Raw genomic sequence first — 21,601 nt, 5'->3', positions numbered from 1 at the left:
TCTCCTTCGATTATTCGTTACTTAGAACCTTTGACAGGTGATCTGTTTACCGCTTATTTCACGGATTGTCACTTCTATGAGACAGTCTTCTCGTCGTTAGGGGGAGATAAGAATGTCAACGTTCCTAATGAACGGCGCGAATTATCGTGAACGACTCCTACTTTGTCTCATTTATATCCCTGCACCGCTCAGTCCGAAGCTAAAGTGCAGCGCATATTAGATCTCTAGAGCATAGCTCAGAGCATGCCAGATGCTTTCACCGATCTAGCGCGCATGACAATATCACATATTCCAGTTGCAAATACGCCTGCAAAGATGGATGTACCAAATGTACGACAGATTGCCTTTCTGGAAGCCCAGGACGCCAATTCTGGTGATCCACGTACATTAGCGGCTAGCCAATCATCTGCCCCTACATAAAAGCATGGCAGACCCCTTGGTTCAAAGGATTCACACCCCTGGAAGAGGAAAACCACGGCACAAGGTCCTAAAGAGCCTACCGTGAATCTGACTATCGCTTACTCATTCTACCCAACTCATGGGGAAATTCTAGATTACGGAAACGTCCTTGAAGAGATGAATCCTCATCCCGAGAATCGTGAGATTTCAGTCTATTATGCTAGCTTAGATGATGTGTGACGTAGAAATGAGATGATTGTCGATGATGCATTAGCATTTGCAGTAGCTACTGAGATCATGTTGAGCGATGATATTGAACTGCGTTCCGTTGATGAATGTCGACGTAGAGCTGATTGGTCAAACTGGAAACAAGCAATCCAAGTCGAACTCGATTCACTTGCGAAACATAAGGTGTTTGGACCTGTAATTCCTACTCCTCCACATGTGAAGCCCGTTGGCTACAAGTGGGTTTTCGTTCGGAAGCGTAATGAGAAAAACGAGATTGTGCGTTACAAAGCTCATCTTATAGCATAAGGTTTCTCGCAACGCCCCGGGATTGACTATGACGAAACTTACTCACCCGTTATGGATGTGATTACTTTTCACTACGTTATAAGTTTGGTAGTTTCCGAAAAACTGGATATGCAGCTGATGGACGTAGTAACCTCGTATCTCTATGGGAATCTTAATACGGAAATTTATATGAAAGTTCCCGAATGACTTACATTGACTGGTTCAAATATTTCCAAACCCTGGAACACGCTTTCAATTCTGCTGAGGAGTTCACTCTACGGTTTGAAACAATCCGGAAGAATGTGGTATAACCATCTGAGTGAGTATTTGACTAGTCAGGGATATGTGAACAACGAACTATGCCCTTGTGTGTTCATTAAAAAGTCACATTCTGGATTTGCGATTGTTGCAATATATGTCGATGACATGAATCTCATCGGAACTCCTGAAGAGCTCGCAAGAACTGTTTCGCACCTGAAGTCGGAATTTAAGATGAAAAATCTAGGTAAGACTTGATACTGTCTCGGTCTCGAGATAGAGCATTGTTCGGATGGAATCCTAGTACATCAATCGAACTACACCCAGAATGTGTTGCGCCGTTTTAATAAGGATAAAACGAAGTCTTCGAGTACTCCTATGGTCGTTCATACGCTAGATGCAAAACGAGATCCCTCCTGTCCGAATGAGGATGATGAAGAGATTTTGGAGCCTGAAGTTCCTTATCTAAGTGCGATAGGCGCTTTATTGTACTTAGCTCAATGCACTAGACCCGGCATCTCCTTCGATGTTAATCTTTTGGCAAGATACAGCAATGCACCAACACGCAGACACTGGACTGGCGTGAAAGACATCTTCCGCTACCTTAAGGGTACTATGGATTTTGGCTTGTTCTATCCCTACAAATCCTCGAGTGATGCCGCACCTTATGCTCATCGGGTTGATTCTCGCCTTGTTGGTTATGCCGACGCTGGAGGCGCGTTCTCAAACGAGTTATGTCTTTACCGTTGGAGGCACCACAATCTCTTGGAGGTCAACTAAACAGACCTTAGTTGCCACTTCGTCTAACCATACTAAAATTTTCGCCTTACATGAAGCAACTCGGGAATGCTTTTGGTTGAGAGCAGTAGTGGGCCATATTTGAAGCTTCTGCGATCTTCATCCCGCCGTTAATGCCCCGACGATGATTTTTTAGGACAACGCATCTTGCATCGAATAACTCAAGAAAGGTTACATCAAAGGAGACAACACCAAGCACATTGCGCCGAAGTTTTTCTTTACACATCAACAACAAGAGCATCAGAAGATTGAAGTTACGCAAATCCGTTCACAAGACAATCTGGCCGACCTCTTCACGAAATCACTACCGAAGGCGACGTTTCAGAAGCTTGTTCATGGAATCAGTATGTGTAAACTTTTTGAGTTGTAACTTTGCTATTTCTCTTTGGAATTATGTCAAACTCATGGGGAGTATCCTGTAGATACTTGCTTGATCTTAATGTATTCTTTTTCCCTACGATTAGGAGCATTTTCCCAATGGGTTTTTGCTACCTAACTAGGTTTTAACGAGGCACCCACCTTGGGCTGGTCATATCCCTGATGACGTCCTGTAGACGTTTCTTTTAACTTTGCATTTCTCATACATTTTTCCTTAGACTATGGATTTTGTCCCTACTCGGGTTTTTGCCATAGCCTTAGGGTTTTTTAGTGAGACTTACTACTTATGCAAGTTCCTACCTTATTGAGAATAAGCGTTGTTCCTTGGAATCAGTGCCGACGAGTCGACTTCCTCAATTTCTGCATGATGCTGAATCTACCTTGAGTATTTACACACTCAAGGGGGAGTGTTGTGAACATTCCTAGTTTAAGTATGATTGTGTAAATCCTAGATTAGATTTGATTCTAGTTATCCTTTCCTATTACAACTTGTATTACTTGGAGAAGAAAGAATATCTTATCTCCCTTTACTACTATAAATAAAGGCACAAAATATTAACTCCGATTTTGATTATTTTTTATAGTTACACTCCTTGATCCTATATGAATACAATGAATGAATTCGATCTTCAATTTAAAATATTTACACTAGTGGATACCACAAAATCTTATGTTATACTTAATGAAAGTATAAATAAACTCGTAAGTGTTAGTGAATCTATCGTTTTGATGGGATACGCATCCTACGAAACTAATTTCAACGATACAACCTTCAAACTTGTTTGTATACGCTTTGAGATCGCATACGCCAAAAATCACAAAAAACAAACATTTAGAGATCAAGTAACGGGACAAAACTTTTCGATGGTTATAAACGAAAAATCACGATTTAACGGTTATTTTAACTCCAATTTTGATGATTTTTTACAGCTACACACTCCTTGACCCTATATGAATACAATGAATGAATTCGATCTTCAATTTAAAATATTTACACTAGTGGATACCAAAAAATCTTATGTTATACTTAATGAAAGTATAAATAAACTTTAAGTGTTAGTGAATCTATCGTTTTAATGAGATACGCATCCTACGAAACTAATTTCAACGATCCAACCTTCAAACATGTTTGTATATGTTTCGAGATCGCATACGCCAAAAATCACAAAAAAACAAACATTCAAAGATCAAGTAACGGGACAAAACTTTTCGACGGTTATAAACGAAAAATCACGATTTAACGGTTATTTTAACTCCGATTTTGAGACTTTTTACAGCTACACTCATTGACCCTATATGAATACAATGAATGAATTTGATCTTCAATTTAAAATATTTACACTAGTGGATACCACAAATTCTTATGTTATACTTAATGAAAGTATAAATAAACTTAAGTGTTAATGAATCTATTGTTTTGATGGGATACGCATTCTACGAAACTAATTTCAACGATCCAACCGTCAAGCTTGTTTATATATGCTTCGAGATCGCATACGCCAAAAATTGCAAAAAACAAACATTCAGAGATCAAGTAAGGAGACAAAACTTTTTGACGATTATAAACGAAAAATCACGATTAAACGGTTATTTTAACTCCGATTTTGGTGATTTTTTACAGCTACACTCCTTGATCATATATGAATACAATGAACTAATTTGATCGTCAATTTAAAATATTTACAGAAGTGGATACCACAAAATCTTATGTCATGATGATCGATGAAAATTAAGGATTTTGTAAAAAGAATAACATGCAAGCTTTGAGTTCCATTGGCAAGGTTTAAACTTATGTCATGATGATCGACATAGACAGTTTATGACGCTTACAAGCGACAATAAATCAGACGTCAAGTTCAGTAGGTATCGCAAATGTCTTATCCGCCACTATATTATATTAAAGCGACATCACCCAGTGACACAATAAGTCCATTTTGTAGTACAAAACCTGGATTGTTGATGAGAGCATACCACAATTTAGAGACACATTTGAATCGCATCAGAGTTTTGAGATCCAGAGTTAGTAGGATTTTCACCAACATATCTTGTCCCAGTTTCATTTTGATGCTGCACCACTACTCGCGCTCCCCCTCTAACGATAAACAACAAATTATGATAACTTTTTAATTAAGATTTATAAGAAGAAAAAAAATCGTATACATGAAACTGACTGAGATTTTAAACCAAAACTTTGATTAATTTTCGAAAGTAAGGTTCAATTATATAAGTGTTCATGTTACATGCATCTTCTCACAACCTCAAATTTGGGTCGACTTAATTTTATATAAAATGATAGACCAAGTGTGAGAGTTGCATTGTTCAAACCCACAACCTCAAATTTGGGTCGACTCAATATCATTCATTATTTGTTTGCGGGCCTCGTATGTTATATGCATCTTCTTTGTCAGCCCCGCTTTCCATTAAGAATTTAAGATTGTCTTATTACACGATTACACCTACCCTATACCATTAATATCAAGGAAATTATTTAAAGTATATACTATCATAAATTAGCCTAGGCCCTAGGATTTAAATCACATGTGTTGTTTCCCCTCAATAGAAAGTTGGATAAAAGGCCCAAAACCATATACTAGCATTTGCTTGTTCACGTGTGTCGCTTCCCCTCAATAGATAGTTAGATAAAAGACCCAAAACTATAAGCATAAAAGGCTTCAATTTAAAGCCATTGTCTACACAATACACATGCATACAGTTTCTTTTGCCTGTAAATTGAAAACTTGACAGTGATATGTAACGAGTTATATTCTGAATGGACAAGGATTGTCTGCCCTTCCATTTTTCATGCCCTTCCATGTCCTCCTGTTTTGTATGGTTACGGTTAAGCCAAGCATAGCTCTTTCTATAGCCTCCGTTCTCTCCCATGGCCAGGTATGCCCTCTCTCTCTCTCTCTCATGCACTCACAAGCTCACGTTTTGAAATCCTAGCTCCAAAGCTCTAAAGCTCCAATTTAAGGACTTTTTGAAGGCTAATAAAATATAGGAGGCAACAAAGAAGCTGGAATTTCAATTTTTTTTTTTGTTGGATGAGCATTTAGATGGAGTGAACTCTGCTAGAAATGAGAACTGGGCTTACCCCAATTTTTATTCTTCAGTTAAAGAACATGGTGATAAATTTCCGTTCTCTTGTTCGGGCATGAAATTGGAGGGTGAATTATTAGGATGATTTGGTTTTAGTGGCATTGAGGTGCTTAATTCTTCCATAAAGTAGAGAACTTTTACTTCTAACTTCTAAGGAGGGTTTTAGATGCTTAGCTTCGATGTCGGTTATAGGATCCGTTTACAGAAATAGAGGGTAAGTGAGTGTCTGTTCTATTTGTTTTGGATGGCAATTTAGCTTAAGAGACAAACAGTCGGGGGAGGGCAAGATGGTTGCTCCATATATTGACTCCTTTACCTGCATTTATACTGTTGTGCTAACATTTTTTTCATTTTCTGTTATGTAGCTGAAGCAGCTTGAGTGTTTTAATCAGTTGTATATATCACCCAGTTTACCCGTTCCTACTGCTGCTCAACAGGGACAAGTTTCACAGCAGGTGAGTGGAAATACTGGGTTGTTCTTAATTTTCTATTTTCTGATTGAAATTTGATGATAGATCTGATTCAATCGGAAGACTAAGCTAAAAGTACAAGTGGCATTTTTTGGTTAATTGGTTGGGGTTTTGGATGGCATTTTTTGGTTAATTTGTAAGAATTGTGATTTAAATTCCAATGCTTTCGAATCGTTATAGTGTTAAGTCATTTCCTTAATTTCAAGTTTATGTTGAAATTGTGTTGATTTTGTGATTTTTGCAGTGAAACCGCTTTAGCTGAAAGGGTATTCAAGAGATGGGTTTTTCTCCGTCTTCCTCTAGGGTCACTAAAGGACATTTTTTTTGCAGACCCACTGCAAGTCGAATAGATAGAAGCTACCAACTCATCTCTTGGAAGGTAACTTCTGGAGTTAATTTTTGTGAAATATTTGATCTAGGTAATTTTTTTTGGGTGAAATTAGATACTTAGTTTTTGAAATAATGCAATACAATATGATTAAAGAAAGAAGATTCTTATATGATCCACCTTTGTTCCTTTTTTTTTTCTTGGAATATTTTGTTGTTTTCAAATTTCGCTTTGCATCCTGTTTATGTCCATCAGTTGGCACTCCATGGTATAAATTAACTCTAAATCTTTGTTGCCAACTGTTTTCTGTGTTTTTTTAATTACAGAAAATTTGCTGGGTTTAATTGTTTTTAATTTTACGGTTTAATTGTTTTCCCTTATTATGATCGAGTGGTAAATTTATCACGCCGCACCACCAGTAGGTAAGCAATTTATCTTACTCTAGATTTAAAAATAAAATAAAGCAAATAGGTATGTGTATTAAGGGCTTTTTTGGGGCCATTTTTCTGATTTTAGGGGTTTTGAATTTGGTATTCTGGGTTCTGTTTGGATGCTCATAAAGTATGAGAGTAGCATGGATACTGAATTTGGTGTTCTGGGTTTGTTGTGTTTGTTAGTGAAATCAAAGTTTCCATAACTTTTGAGGTGTCAATGCTTTTGGTTGCGGAACGTTTAATATTTGAACTATTAGTAATTATTCTTAGGATATAAATTGAATAATGAAAACAAGTAAAATGAAGTGTTTCGAATTTGTATTAGTTAAGGCTTTGAAAATTGATAGGAGCATATTTATTCGACTTAATTGGCTTGTTCTTGTGCGTTTACGTTGTGTTTCTTTAGTTATTTTAGTGTTTAAAGCCATTTTCATTTGTTTGTAGGTCTTAATAACAACCTTGGCAACAAAAGTGCATTTTGGTGCATGTTGGATCAATATTGGGCTCAAATGGATTGCATGCATGAGGATGGACGTTTTGGGCATATGTGTGTGCAAGTGCGTGTGTGTAATTGCAAGGATAAACAATGACAACTCATACACATGCAAAGAAGCCCACATGCAAAGTGAAAGACTCTAAGTACAAAGTATGCAAGAAGATGCATTTTGGAGGCCTTTGGAGCATGTTTCGGGCTTGGAATGGATAGCAAATGCATGGGCCAAGTGGATGGACGAATTTGAGAACTAAAGAGGCCAAGAATATGAAGAATTATGGTCCAAAAGATGAAGAAAACAGCCCAAAAATCTGTCACCCCAACTTGCATTCCTTGCCATGCAAACCACATAGAATTCCCTTTGGATTCCATGCCATGCTTGATCACTCTTGTCCCCTACATAATTTCTAATTTCATGCTTCAATTCATTTAATTATTACACTCAATTGCTTGATACCTCTTGTTCCCTTCACTCATTAGATTTTAGACAACATTTACATCCATTACATGCACCAATTGATGCTCCATCATTCACATTTGGAATCCCATGCCTTGTGTACCACATGTTGCTGCACCTTTGACCCATTTATTGACACATTTTCACCTCCCTTTCCATCTCTATGCAATGTACACAATCATTCATGCTCCCTAGCTTCAAGACCACTCCATTTTACCCTTCACACTTTGTATCATCACTTCATTTTCACCCTTGGACCATTGCACACCACACACACAAATTGCCATGCATTTCATCCTTAACCTAACCTGATTTTCTAAGGTTTTTGGGGCCTATAAATACATGTTTACACCCCTTGGCCAAAGAACAATCCCCCATATTCATCATTTTATCACAGAAATTCGTCCATACACACCCTAGGAAGCAAAACACCCAAAAAAACACCATTCTAGTGCCTAGAAAACATAACAGCCACTCCACCTTCTTCCACCCTCTTTGCCTAGTTCTCCACCACCTTCCAACCATCAAACACTCTTCCACACTCACCCTAAACCCCTCCATATCATTCCCCATCCATTCTACACCATAAATCCACCCAAAAATCTGTCCACAAGCTTCATGTCGCAACAAGGAGGAAGGGAGATCCATTGATGCACTTGCTTTCCAAGTTGGAGCATTTTAGGTGTTTTATTTCCTTTGATTTTAATGTCTAATTTTATGTATCTTTGTATTGCAAGAATGAGGAACTAAACCCCCTTAGTTGGGGGGTGATTCGAAACCATGGACATGCTTGCAATATGATTTGATTACATTCAGTTGTTATTTCATAAGTTGCGGATTCAATTCGTTCATCTACTTGATTGATAACTTATTTGTGTATGTTGATTGAGAGTGCACGCTTAGTTTTCATGCATGAATATGATGCTAGATTATGAGGGAGTTTCACCTAATAGTTACAATCTTATAATCACAAGTAGTGAAGGTCGTTTGAAAACGATCGCGTTGAATGAATTCTTGGCACTAGTTTCATGCTCATCATAGTAACGAATGCCTCGTCAACACTTATAGTTCTCATTGTGCTTCATGATTCTTGATTGTATCTTTATTGTGCTCATCATGTAAGGAACCTTTGAGGAATGCTTTGAATTGTTGTATGCGCTTTTCCATCCAATTCATTAACTTAAGGAGAACTTGAAGGTTAATTTAAGCGTATCTAATTAACTTGGGGTGTTGAGTTTCATAATTTATTGAAAGAACAACTGAAAATCATTTTGTTTGCAAGTGTGTCATGTGTGGAGAAGAACCTCCTAACTAGCCTTTTATCCATCCTTTTCATCCCAAAACGTTTTACAATCTGTTTTGTTTTAAAGTTTCTGTTTTGTTTTCAATTTTCGTCCAAAACAAATCCCCCTTTATTTTGAAGTCTTAGATTAGTTAGAAAGTATTTTGATTTGTGTTTCTAAGTGTTTTGATTCAAGTTTTCATCCAACTTCGTCCAAGTTCTTGTTAGGTTCTCAAAACTGCCCAGAAAGTGGTTTTTAGGCAGTTTTGAGTCATTAGGTTGCTGTTTTGAGTTTTATGTTTGTTGAAGTATTTTAAAGTATAGTTTTGCATTCTTTGAGTCTAGTTTAGTGTTTTAAATTTTGTTTTTATGTTTTTAAGTCAGTTTTCAAGTGTTTAGCAATCCCTCCTAATCCCCGGCCTAGAACGATCCCTACTTACATACTTTACTACATTTGATAAAAAGAGGGTTTAATTTTGTGTGTTAACTTATTTTTCACATCAAATTTTGGCGCCGTTGCCGGGGATTAGCAACTTTGCTAAACCCTTGGGTCTTTTCTTTTTGTTTAGTTGTTTTTGTTTTAGTTTCTGACTTAGTTTTGTTTTCTTTGTTTTGTGTTACTTTTGATATTTGATTTAGTTTTATTTCTTTGATATCAGGTACTAAAAGAAGTAAGACATGGCAATTGCTAATCTTCAAGCTCAAATGACAAATCTTACTTCTCAATTGTCACAGTACATCGAAAGGACCACAATTCAAAGCACCCCTACATTCGATGTGTCCTATACGCAAGGATATCAAGCTGATCAACATCCACAAAGAAATTGGGAGAGTTATCATGATCATAATCAATCAATGAACAACTTGTTTTCCAACACGTATAATTCAGATTGGAGTGATCATTCAAACACTATGTGGTGGGAACCTCAACCAGTTCAACTCGAAGGATATTGGCAACCATATAATGAGTTCTATTCAAGCCCTGCGCAGCCACCACAAACTCATATACAATATACCCAACCAAACTCAGGTTCGTCAATAGATTATGATAAAAATTTTGATGAAATAAATTCTTTGGCGCAGGGATCACAAAATCAAGCCAAGAGGGCTCAACAAGGAGAATATTGGCAGCCATATGAGGAGTTCTATACAACACCGATGCATCCACCACAGCCTCCCCCACAACAATTCCAATCGAATTCAGGTATGTCTTTGGATAGTGATCACATTCTTCAATTACTAAGCTCTTTGATGCAGGACCTACAAAATCAAGACAAGAAGTTGGGTGAATTGAATAATCAAATGGGAGAGATCGCGGAATTCATGGGACAAATTCAAGAACAAAGTGAACTCTCCAACTCAACCATTGTCAATCCAAGGGGAGATTTTGAAATCGCTGAAGCTATCACTTTGGGAAGTGGTATAGAGGTTAGAGTTGAACTCAATATGTCTAAACATAGCCTAGAAGTGAATGAGGAGTTGATGCTTGAAGAAGAGGAGGAAGAACAACCCTTGCCGCAGCCTCCTAAAGCTCCACCACCATCTAATTCAGGTAATGTTATTCCACATTCACTTCTTTCTAACCCTATTCCACCAAATGTCTCTTTTTCTCGCATGTTCATGATTTCCAAGGAGGAAGAGAGTGCAAAAGACATTCTGGAAGCCATTCCAAAGATGCAAAGTGATATCCCAATTCTTGGCACACCAAATCAAGTACCAGATTATGTTGAAGTGTTCAAAGAACCTTGTTCACCAAGAAGAAGGAGTCAAGAAAAAGAAGTGGCTAGAGAATGTCAAGAATTCAGCAAGGAAGACATATTTGAAACAACAAAGCCCAAAGAAGTTGAGATTGATGACACGAGACAAATCACACCCATCATAGTAAATCTAGCCAAATTCAAAGTCCCTGAAACTTTCAAAGAAGTGGTGTTCATCCTTGAGTTCGTAACGGAGCGAAAAAGTAAGTCATCTACTCCAATTTCCATTACGTTTTATACTTACATTTTGTTAATGATTCAGGCACCCACTCTCGAATCTACACCATTGCCGGATCACTTCAAGTATCACCTTCCATTCAAGGATCAATTCCATGTCGTGGGACCTAGGGAAGTTTGAATGGAAGCATCGTCCGGCTGCAAGACGTTAAAACAAGCGCTTCTTGGGAGGCAACCCATGTATTCAAATGAGGAAGATTTTTTTTTTTTTTTTTTTTTGAATCGCCCGCAAGCAGTTTTGCGTTTCTAAAAACCTTCCTTTTTTTTTTGCATTTTTATTTTGCCTGATTGTCAATTTTATTACTTGTTTAATTATTTTTGGTTGTGACTTTCTATTTTGAAACATTAACAAATATGCAAAGGATTTTAACATTAAACTTCGTGGAAATGAACAGCAAACTGGGAAATAAAGAAACATAGCATAATACAAGAGGGAGCCTTCACAAAGGCTTCTTGGGAGAGGTCGTAGTAGTCGGCGGAGTTGCAGTAGTCGGCGGAGTCTCAGCAGTCGGTGGGGCCACGGAAGGAGGAGGTATCGGAGGTTGATCAGTTGGAGCTTCACTACGCGGTGCCGCCCCAGAAGACGAAGGCAGATGCGGTTGGAACAAACCCACAAACCTCCGATGATCAAGTAAAATCTGACCATCAGTTTCCTGCAGCTGGTTAATTTTCCTCTTCATGTTTGTGGCATAATTGTGTGCAAGCTTGTGCAATTGTTTATTTTCATGCTTGAGTCCTCTAATCTCCTTTGAGACTCTGTATTTCAGCCGCCAACGATTCAACGTGACGGGTTCGAGCAAATAGGCGTTGGGCCATGTTGGACACAGAACCCGCACACTGCACGCTAAGAGCCAGAGACTCCTTAACTGCCAATTCATCAGACCGTCTAGCGAGCAGTCTGTTATCTCTGAGGGTGACAAGGTTCCGGGCCACCACCGCAGCGGTCATGTCATTTTTCATCACCGAATCCCCAACGGTAAGAGGACCAGTAGGGGATATGAGGGACGAGTGCCATATGTTGTCTGGAGAATGAGGGGCTGCTCCTTCACTAAGGTTCAAGTCAAAACGACGGTCGGAAGGGCCAGACATTTTTCAGAGGTGTTAAAGAAAGAGGAGATCGGACAAGTCAAGATCGTAGAAGTGCAAAACGGGAGTTTTTACAGGCAGAAATTCAAGAGTGCTTTGAACGTCCTGCATACCTCTATAAAAATCAGCACGCGATGGGATTTCAGAGATCGAAGAGGTGAGCTCAGAAATCGAAGAAGCCATTCGGAGATCGAAGAGGCGCCAGCTTTCTCAAAAGTTGGGCTTGCTCACAAACCACCAATTCCAGATACCGAAGAGTGTCAACTGTCTCACCCTCGTCAGCACCCATCACACGCAACTCAGGTTTACGAAAATCACGGGCAGTCTGTCGAAGCACCGATTCCAACCATCTGTCTCTCTCAGCCTCGTCAGCACTTGTCACATGCAATCTCTGCCCTCAACGAAGCTCAGAACTCGAAGCGTAAATTCCGGATATTAAAGAGACCTCTGCTTTATCGAGACGTGTCAGCATCTGTCAATTTGCACATCTGCGTTGCGTAAATCACGCGCAATCTGTCGAAATTTTTTTTGGAGAAGCGGAATGCACGTGGAAACTACTGTTAAATTATCCCAAGCTTGCCGACACGAGTAATGGAACAATGCCTTCCCAGCCATTAAGAAAATTCTATAAATGTTGAACTTCAAAGTGAAGCAGTCTCACCCAACTTTCAGCCTCACTTAACCCTTCATCCTCTCTGAAATGGCTTTCCAACAAACCCTCTCGAGTCACTCTGTATTTTTCATCCCCTGGGATACCCCTGCAAACAACCCATCCAGAGCCCAAGTATTTCATATCATAAAGGTTGAGAGCACGAGTATCTCATATCATGCTTTCTCCCTGTCCTTTCTCCAGCCAGCACCTGCTCTCGAGTACTCATCATCTTGTGCTTCCGCTTCGTCTCTCACGTATAAGGGAAGTGAAGATGATACCTCGAAGCATGTGGAGACAACGTGCTGATTCATCCTCAACTAGGGACAAGGAGAAAGAAAGCAAGAGGTGGGCACTTGGAAAGATTGAAGAAAGAAACAGACCAACACCTCTCCCTCGTGCCTGCCCGTCGTGCAGAAGAAACAAGCAGAGAAGAATGCAGCTTGCACAATCATCCCAGCGGAAGGAGTCTGAGATGAAGAACTAGAGAAGCTGCCACATCTGCTTGGAGAACAAATAAGGAATTGCACCATCGCCAAAGAGAAAAGCTTCGCCGTACAATTCCAATCCAGTTCAAGATCAAAGCTGTGGAAAGTCAACAAGATCAACTATCTCCAAAACCAGATTTGCGTTCTTAAACTCTACTCTGTCTGGTTTTTACTTTGCCATATTTGTCATGTTTATTTGTCGTTTGTTTATTTGCTTGTTTTTTGTGTGAGTATATACTTGAAACATTGAGGATAATGTTTGATTTAAGTGTGGGGGGGGTAACTAGTGTTTTGCATAAAATTCGTAGAAAATTATCACCCATTACTTCTAGTGTTGTTCCTTGTTGTTTTAAGTATTTTTTAAGCTGTTTTGGAGTGTTTCAGTGTGTTTTGATATAAAAATCCGAAAATTCATAAAAATTTGAAAAATTGTTTTTGAAAATCCCAAAAAGAGTTGTTTTTGTGTGCTTATTTGTGTCTTAGGGTACCTTCCAACACAATGATGAGGATTCAGTTTGTAATTGCATGACTGTTAAAGAGAGTTATAAACATGGATGAAAGTTTGATTTACTCTTTATTTATGCGTGGTTGTGGTTATAACTTATGAAATCACATGTAATCATAAAAGAAAAAAAAATTAGTTTTTTTTGTAACATGCTTGAAGGAAAGAACTCAAACTAACACTACAACCTTGTGAGACTTGAGCTTAAACGTTTATTTGGAGAGTTAAAATCTGTGCATTCTTGTTTTCTAAAGTCGTTGCATGATTTCATTATTCTTTGCTTGGTTATTACTTAGAAGGCGTTTCATCATTTAGTTCTAAATGCTAGAACTCATGCCTATTTCATTCAAAGCATGCTATTGATTTGCATAACACATATTCAAGATGAAGTTGTGTAGTTACCACCACCAAAGCCAAACTGCCATGTATCCCATATCGTTATATGTTTAAGTTAACCCCACTGAGCCTTGATAGCCTACATTCTTTGTTAAACCACATTATCCTTACCTAGCCTAGTTTAGGACCATCCATACCCTTGTTCTTGAAGCATAGTAAAGTATGAGTCAAATTGAATTCCTTTTGATTAATGTATGGCAGAAAACAAGTGTGGGGGAAGTGATTCTTGTGTGTGTGTATGCCAAAATCATTCATAAGGCATGAGTAGAAAAGAAAGATTCATGAAAAATAGAATGAAAAGAAGAAGAGCTGTGAAAAGGAGTTGAAAAATATGTGAAAAAGAGTTTTAAAGTGTTGCTTGTTGAAGAAAGGGTCCAAAACATTGAATTCGGCCCTAAATATTGCTTGAATCTTCCCTTCGTGTTAAAAGTTGATTACTACAATCTAAGTGAATTCTAAGTTTCCATTTCATTACTTTTCTTGCTATTGCTTTAAGAACGTTTGTTATCCCTATCCTTCATTTGTTAGCCAACACCCCAAGCCCGTTACAACCTTTGACTTCAATCTTGAGTGTTATGTGTTTCAATTTGTGGAGTTTGAATTTGGTATGAGCATATGGTGTCACTGGTTCTCGCGTCTAAGTAATAGCATTCCATTCATGAGATCATATCTAAACATGCTTATTAACTTCATAAATTGCTTTCTTTGTGATACATATATGTGAGCATTCGTTTTCATATCTACATCAATCTTCTCACATATAACTAGTATAGGGTGTGTAGTTGGAAAATCTGAGTGAAAATTGAGTGCATATCTTGTAAGGAATTGAGCGAATTCTCAAAGGCATGTTACTACATCAAAAACATTGTTTTAATTGATTAATTGTGAACTAGTAAGTGGTGACTATGATTAAGTATGTGCTTAAGTGTAAAGATGACTCAAATCTGTGGGGATAATGATTTTTAACATGTCATGTGCATTGGAAATCCCTGAGGCAAATGTTGGAAGGTTTAGGTTGTGTTTTATTTGTTTTGTTTCGTTTTATTTCTTTGTTTTGCTCGAGGACTAGCAAAAGCTAAGTGTGGGGGAATTTGATAGGAGCATATTTATTCGACTTAATTGGCTTGTTCTTGTGCGTTTACGTTGTGTTTCTTTAGTTATTTTAGTGTTTAAAGCCATTTTCATTTGTTTGTAGGTCTTAATAACAACCTTGGCAAGAAAAGTGCATTTTGGTGCATGTTGGATCAATATTGGGCTCAAATGGATTGCATGCATGAGGATGGACATTTTGGGCATATGTGTGTGCAAGTGTGTGTGTGTAATTGCAAGGATAAACAATGACAACTCATACACATGCAAAGAAGCCCACATGCAAAGTGAAAGACTCTAAGTACAAAGTATGCAAGAAGATGCATTTTGGAGGCCTTTGGAGCATGTTTCGGGCTTGGAATGGATAGCAAATGCATGGGCCAAGTGGATGGACGAATTTGAGAACTAAAGAGGCAAAGAATATGAAGAATTATGGTCCAAAAGATGAAGAAAACAGCCCAAAAATCTGTCACCCCAACTTGCATTCCTTGCCATGCAAACCACATAGAATTCCCTTTGGATTCCATGCCATGCTTGATCACTCTTGTCCCCTACATAATTTCTAATTTCATGCTTCAATTCATTTAATTATTACACTCAATTGCTTGATACCTCTTGTTCCCTTCACTCATTAGATTTTAGACAACATTTACATCCATTACATGCACCAATTGATGCTCCATCATTCACATTTGGAATCCCATGCCTTGTGTACCACATGTTGCTGCACCTTTGACCTATTTATTGACACATTTTCACCTCCCTTTCCATCTCTATGCAATGTACACAATCATTCATGCTCCCTAGCTTCAAGACCACTCCATTTTACCCTTCACACTTTGTATCATCACTTCATTTTCACCCTTGGACCATTGCACACCACACACACAAATTGCCATGCATTTCATCCTTAACCTAACCTGATTTTCTAAGGTTTTTGGGGCCTATAAATACATGTTTACACCCCTTGGCCAAAGAACAATCCCCCATATTCATCATTTTATCACAGAAATTCGTCCATACACACCCTAGGAAGCAAAACACCCAAAAAAACACCATTCTAGTGCCTAGAAAACATAACAGCCACTCCACCTTCTTCCACCCTCTTTGCCTAGTTCTCCACCACCTTCCAACCATCAAACACTCTTCCACACTCACCCTAAACCCCTCCATATCATTCCCCATCCATTCTACACCATAAATCCACCCAAAAATCTGTCCACAAGCTTCATGTCGCAACAAGGAGGAAGGGAGATCCATTGATGCACTTGCTTTCCAAGTTGGAGCATTTTAGGTGTTTTATTTCCTTTGATTTTAATGTCTAATTTTATGTATCTTTGTATTGCAAGAATGAGGAACTAAACCCCCTTAGTTGGGGGGTGATTCGAAACCATGTACATGTTTGCAATATGATTTGATTACATTCAGTTGTTATTTCATAAGTTGCGGATTCAATTCGTTCATCTACTTGATTGATAACTTATTTGTGTATGTTGATTGAGAGTGCACGCTTAGTTTTCATGCATGAATATGATGCTAGATTATGAGGGAGTTTCACCTAATAGTTACAATCTTATAATCACAAGTAGTGAAGGTCGCTTGAAAACGATCGCGTTGAATGAATTCTTGGCACTAGTTTCATGCTCATCATAGTAACGAATGCCTCGTCAACACTTATAGTTCTCATTGTGCTTCATGATTCTTGATTGTATCTTTATTGTGCTCATCACGTAAGGAACCTTTGAGGAATGCTTTGAATTGTTGTATGCGCTTTTCCATCCAATTCATTAACTTAAGGAGAACTTGAAGGTTAATTTAAGCGTATCTAATTAACTTGGGGTGTTGAGTTTCATAATTTATTGAAAGAACAACTGAAAATCATTTTGTTTGCAAGTGTGTCATGTGTGGAGAAGAACCTCCTAACTAGCCTTTTATCCATCCTTTTCATCCAAAAACGTTTTACAATCTGTTTTGTTTTAAAGTTTCTGTTTTGTTTTCAATTTTCGTCCAAAACAAATCCCCCTTTATTTTGAAGTCTTAGATTAGTTAGAAAGTATTTTGATTTGTGTTTCTAAGTGTTTTGATTCAAGTTTTCATCCAACTTCGTCCAAGTTCTTGTTAGGTTCTCAAAACTGCCCAGAAAGTGGTTTTTAGGCAGTTTTGAGTCATTAGGTTGCTGTTTTGAGTTTTATGTTTGTTTAAGTATTTTAAAGTATAGTTTTGCATTCTTTGAGTCTAGTTTAGTGTTTTAAATTTTGTTTTTATGTTTTTAAGTCAGTTTTCAAGTGTTTAGCAATCCCTCCTAATCCCCGGCCTAGAACGATCCCTACTTACATACTTTACTACATTTGATAAAAAGAGGGTTTAATTTTGTGTGTTAACTTATTTTTCACATCAAAAATTAGTGTTTGTTTTCCACCATTTCACTTAGAAATCCGCCCTTTTGGATCGTAGAAGTCTCGCATTTTTTGTTTGGAGTATTTTCTTTTCTTTTCTGTTTTTTGTTGTTGTTGATTTTATAAATATGGCGGAGATATGTGGAATGAGAGCTTCCGAGTAACGAATCATCACTACCATCTAGACTCTAGAGGTTGGATAAAGCTAAATCAATAACCCAAAGTATAATCAAACAAAGAAACACAGTACAAAACATAAATAGAAAAAACCCATTTGAAATTCAAGTGTCCGGTCCAAATTTCAAAGAGAAAAAAGCTAATAAACAATAGTATCATCTTCAACGGTTTCAAGACCCGCAGCAGAGCGCGGGCATTTTTGCTAGTAGGTACTATAAATACATGCAACTTTGTCTTCAAAACATCAGGTAGAATTAGAAATGGAGTCCAAGTTAGTGCAAGTCATATTTTTCTTCTTGTTTGTCACAGTTTCATCCGCTTACACAATTTTCGCATTTGAATATCGTTTTCGGTTTCTCCGAATGTGTCACACATATTGCATGTGGTGATGACCGGCGTTATGGTCTTGGTAGTTATTATATTTTACTTGGTCATCATGCACTGTTGGTTTATAGTAATGTTCGGGTAATCACTTACCACTCCACTCTCTCTTATATACCCACCATCACTTCTCTCATCATTTGTCACCGAATCTCTCTCTCTCTCTCTCTCTCGTATTATGTGTATTGTATTTTGTAAGTTGTATATTCATCATAAAGAGAAGTACAAGAGACCTAACCAATATATATGTGTGAAGAGTAGGAACAAGACCTTCTATCCCTCATTGATTTACACCTAAAGCTAACAAACAAAGTAAAAATCAACAAGATACACATCCCTTGAATTAAGGGGAATGACAACAAGAGACTAACAATTGGTGATACCAATGCACAAGATGGCATAAAACAGCCACTCTACACGGTACATCAAAACATCACCCTAAGACTAGGTTAACAACTTGTACAGTGGATATACAACCTAACCCTAGTTGACATACTTCTTCCAATACTCTCTCTCAAGCTGGATCAAAGGGGTTAACTAATCCAAGCTTGAACAAAAAGCACTGAAAAACAGCGAATGTCAATCCTTTTGTGAAAATATCCGCTAGTTGATAATGACTGCATGTGTAGTGAGTATCGATCACCTAGGAATGAACTTGATTTCGAATGCAGTGACAATCAACCTCGATGTGTTTGGTTCGTTCATGGAATACAAGATTCGATGCAAAATAAGTTCACAAACGATCGATGCCATAGCACGATACTCTGCCTCTGAGCTAGAGCAAGCAACAACACTTTGTTCCTTGCTTTTCCAGTTAACTAAGTTGCCTCCCACAAATGTATAGAAGCCAATGGTAGACTTACGATCGAGAGAATTTCCCGCCCAATAAGCATCAGTATAGCTTGAGATGTGAGTGTGACCATTGTTGCGCATAATAATTCCTCTACCAACGGAACCCTTGAGGTAACGAAGCACACAATGAACAATCTTCAAATGATCAATTGTTGGAGAGTGCATAAATTGGTTAACAAAACTTACGGCATATGATATATCATGACGTGTGATAGTTAGATAAATGAGTTTGCTAACCATTATTTGATAGTAGCTTAAATTTGGAATAGGATCACCATGAGTTTTCAGCTTCAAGTTGCTATCCAAGGGTGTGCGAGCAGGCTTGCAATCTAACATATTTGCTTCATGAAAAAGATCAATAACATACTTGCGTTGGTTGAGGAAGAAGCCTTTGTGAGAGTGTGCCATCTTGATTCCTAGAAAGTATTTAAGAGTGCCAAGTTCTTTGATTGAAACTTGTTGAGATACTGTTTAAGAGCATTGATCTCTGACATATTATCACCTGTCACAATTAGATCGTCAATATAAATTAGCACAATGAGTTTACCCACTGAGCTAGAGCGAACAAATAAGGAAGAATCCGCAATGCTTCGACAAAAACCAACCATTTCGAGAACATGACTAAGCTTGGCATACCATGCACGTGGGCTTTGCTTGAGACCATAGATGGATTTATAAAATTTGCACGCCATTTCTGGGTTATTTGATTGACAATGACCTGGGAGAAGCTTCATGTAAACTTCTTCTTCAAGTTCACCATGCATAAAAGCATTTTTAACATCCATTTGAAAGAGAGGCCATGCATTGTTGATTGCAACTGACAACAACACCCTAACAAATTCATTTTTGCTACGAGAGCAAAAGTTTCCTTGTAATCAACCCTTATAGGTTTGTGTAAATCCTCGAGCAACCAAGCGAGCCTTATGCCTTTCAATCATGCCATCTAAATGAAACTTAGTCTTGCACACCTAACGGCTCCCCACTGCCTTTTTTTCTTTGGAAGTTTTACTATGGTCCATGTGTGATTTTCATGAAGAGCTTGAAGTCCCTTTGCCATAGCAATTCTCCACTCACTATGAAGATTGGCTTCTTGAAAACTTTGTGGTTCGCGAGCTTCATTAATGGCACTTAGGAATGCAACAAAAGAGAGTGAGACTTTGCTATAATCAATAACATCAGTCAAGGGGTACCTAGCATTGCAGGTCACATAATCATGTAACTTGGATGAAAGTTTCCTCTCACGAGCATGATTGCGACGAACTGGAGGAGATTGAGCTGCAGGCAATTGAATAATATCATGGTTGGAAAGAGCACTGGAAGGTGCAAGTTGAGTCTCTAATGGATGAGTTTCCTGCTAATGTGGCACCAAGTAACGATGTCACGCCCCGATCCTGACATACATCCAGGATCGACACGTGGCATCATCAAATAACCGTATATCTAACATACCCGCCTCCGGGATATGTACCAAGCACATCCCAAGCCTTGAATTGCGTAGTAATTTTTCGTACACTTTATGGCTGCATCTAACCTCCCGTTAGACTGCCTATGTACCCTCAATAGGGATCAAGCCATTTGTAGTTCGTCATTTCACTACATTCGAACATCCATCACATAAATCGCTATGTCTCAACAATATACCACAATGCATACCATGCAATATGTCAAAGAACCAATGACAAAGCACAATATTCCTCTCAAGCCACATTGATCAACTAAAATAATCATAATAATAACATCCATATCCAAAGTCATTCCGCAACCCCGTCAATTAATCAATTCATGAATAAAAAAATGCATGATCTTAGCATTTATTTATGTTAATCAATCAATGCGATAACTTATCATTTCACGAATTTAACTAAAGAACTCTATATAATTCCCTACTTGGATTATGAGTAATAAACATGGTAATTCTAATTTACATTCACAACATCTATTCCCATTCAATCGAACCTAGGGTTCTAGACTAACCTTATGGAAATGAGCAAGAGCAAAGATTCCAGACCACTCAACGAAATCTAACAATCTCGGGTTCCGGACCACTCAATGGAACTAAAATACCAAGCTGCTTCTCGTAATCTACCCAGACCTGTCATATGTACAATCATGCCTACATCAAGGAGATGGCACACTGGGCAAATCAGACACTCGAATAAGCTGCAAAGCTCGGGTGAGTGACAATAATACAAGTATGTGATATTCAATTAAAACAGACCATCGATCACAATCTATGAACATCAAGTATATAATCATGCTTTATGGAATCATAATCAAGTCGTTGAAAACTCCGTAGGAGTCACCCAGACATCCAACAATTTTTCTAACTTAACCCACAAGACTCTTAAAACCATTGTTCATATGTACATTAAAAACTAGGGCTAGAGGGACGCAGTTCAGCCGAAGCGTACATAAGTAACCAACCAGGAAGTGGTCCCCTATCATGGATTAACCAAGCAGAACCACCCCTACAATAACCACGTAGGTAGTGACCCCCTATCGCGGATTAACTAAGTAGAGTCACTCCTACGCATCTGTTAGACTGTGATCACCTATTGCGGATTAACCAAGCATGATCACCCCCAAGTGTGTGTGTGTATGACCATATCAAAGATGTAAGGATCGCCTATTGCGGATTAACCAAGCACAATCCATAGAAAATATGGTCCCCTATCGCGGATT

The 21,601-nt window shown here is 38.2% G+C and overlaps 1 long non-coding RNA gene and 1 pseudogene across 1 annotated transcript; one reads left to right on the top strand and one right to left on the bottom strand.

The window, feature by feature from the left end:
- Nucleotides 1–4,406, bottom strand: part of LOC126602672 (uncharacterized) — a 94,522-nt pseudogene extending 90,116 nt beyond the window's left edge.
- An 856-nt stretch (nt 4,407–5,262) lies between these two features.
- On the top strand, nt 5,263–16,555 carry LOC126602094 (uncharacterized). Its single transcript, XR_007615977.1, has 4 exons — nt 5,263–5,659; nt 5,811–5,900; nt 6,160–6,294; nt 15,220–16,555. It is a non-coding gene; the product is annotated as an uncharacterized LOC126602094 (long non-coding RNA).
- The last annotated feature ends 5,046 nt before the right edge of the window (nt 16,556–21,601 follow it).

This window comes from Malus sylvestris, chromosome 15 (genome assembly GCF_916048215.2).
Source record: "Malus sylvestris chromosome 15, drMalSylv7.2, whole genome shotgun sequence".
Classification (NCBI taxonomy): domain Eukaryota; kingdom Viridiplantae; phylum Streptophyta; class Magnoliopsida; order Rosales; family Rosaceae; genus Malus; species Malus sylvestris.
This window is presented reverse-complemented; position numbering and strand designations above follow the sequence as displayed.